This window comes from Vombatus ursinus, unplaced genomic scaffold (genome assembly GCF_900497805.2).
Source record: "Vombatus ursinus unplaced genomic scaffold, bare-nosed wombat genome assembly UNPS02004546.1, whole genome shotgun sequence".
NCBI classification, from domain to species: domain Eukaryota; kingdom Metazoa; phylum Chordata; class Mammalia; order Diprotodontia; family Vombatidae; genus Vombatus; species Vombatus ursinus.
The window spans coordinates 2,531-4,233 of record NW_020944324.1 but is presented as its reverse complement, the minus strand read 5'-3'; the positions used below and the strand labels follow the sequence as shown (position 1 = coordinate 4,233).

At 41.5% G+C, this 1,703-nt stretch overlaps 1 pseudogene; it reads right to left on the bottom strand.

The window, feature by feature from the left end:
• Window positions 1-552: 552 nt before the first annotated feature.
• LOC114024417 lies at window positions 553-1,494 on the bottom strand (annotated as a pseudogene).
• Between the last annotated feature and the right edge of the window lie 209 nt (window positions 1,495-1,703).

Here is a 1,703-nt window from a genome sequence, read left to right as displayed (position 1 = left end):
TACTGTAGCCTGGTAGACTATAGTGTCCCTCCTATAACCAACAGAAATGTCTATACTCTTCCTCCATTTTTCATATCTCATTAAATAAATAAATTCTATGAAAGAAACCAGGGTACACTGGGGGAAAAAATAGTGGATTTGGAATCAGAGGACTTCTATTCAAGTCCAGACTTTCCACTTAGTGCCCATGTGACCATGGGTCACTCAAAGCTTTCTGAGCCTCAGCTTCTCATTTGCAAAAATAAGTAAGTTGGAGTACCTCAACTTGAAGGTCCTTTCCAGTTCTCAATTTTTATTCCTATAATTTTATGATCATTCAGAGAGTGCCTCAGCCAAAAGGGACATGGCACCTTCCCTCACCATGGTGCTGATTCACTACACTCTCTCAGCTTTAGCATTACAATGGTCATAGTGTTGACATTCTATGTTTGGATGGTCTGTCATTAGAGAGCCCATTTTTCATTTAGTCAGTCACTAAAAATCTGCATTTTTTTCCCTTGAGGTAGAGGACAAAAGTAGCAAATTCATTTCTCTATGACACACTGATGAAAATCACTTTTTCTTGAAGACCCTCAGCACCAGTTCTCGGATCTGTTTTGTCCTGATTCCATAGATGACAGGATTGAGGGCAGGTGGCACAACTACATACAGATTAGCCAGGAGGATGTGGATGTAGCCAGGTACTTTATGGCCAAATCGGTGAGTGAGAAAGGAGAAGAAGGCTGGGATGAAGAAGGCCAAGATGACACAAATATGGGAGCCACAAGTATTGAGAGCTTTGAGCTGAGCTTCCCTGGAGGGGAGGAGGAAAACAGCATGGAGGATCTTTAGGTAAGAGATGGCAATAAGAATCACATCCCCAAATACCATAGCTATAAGAATTCATCCAAATATCATGTTAATTTTAATGTTAGCACAAGACAACCGGGCAATACCCATATGCTTGCAGTAAGTGTGAGGGATGATACGGTGACCACAGAAGGGCAGCCTCAGGATGAGAAACACCATTGGAAACACCAAAACAAAATTAGTGATAAACAAAATTGTCATAGTGATAGCAATGGTTCTGTTGGTTAGTATGATACTATACCGAAGGGGGTGGCAGATAGCAACATAGCGATCAAAAGCCATGGCCACAAGCACAACAGTTTCCATGGCAGTGAACATGTGAATGAAGAACATCTGGGCAACACAACTCCCAAAGCTAACCTCTCTCTGGTTAAGCCAGAAGATACCCAACATTTTAGGGATGGTGGAGGTGGACAAGCCTAGGTCAATTGTAGACAACATGGCTAGAAAATAGAACATTGGTTGGTGGAGGCTGCGTTCAGTATGAATCACAAAGAGGATGGTGACATTTCCCAAGAGTGCAATCAAATACACAGAGCAGAATGGAAAGCCAATCCAGATATGCATTTCTTCCAATCCTGGAATTCCCAGCAAAAGGAAGGATATAGGGTGAAACTGAGTGTCATTGGAAAGGAGCATTCTGTTAGCGATTAGTTCAGTAGAATGCCACTCATTTGTGCATCTCATGTCTGGAAGAGGAAAAAAGAGATTGCATGTTGAGTATGCCAATATGTATGTTGAATGTGTTCAGTATCTCCTCTCCAAAATTCATACTAAATAAATCCTCTCCCTTTATATTCCTCTCAATATCTATCCTTCCAAGAGGTGGTAGAATTGGGCTACAGAATGAGACA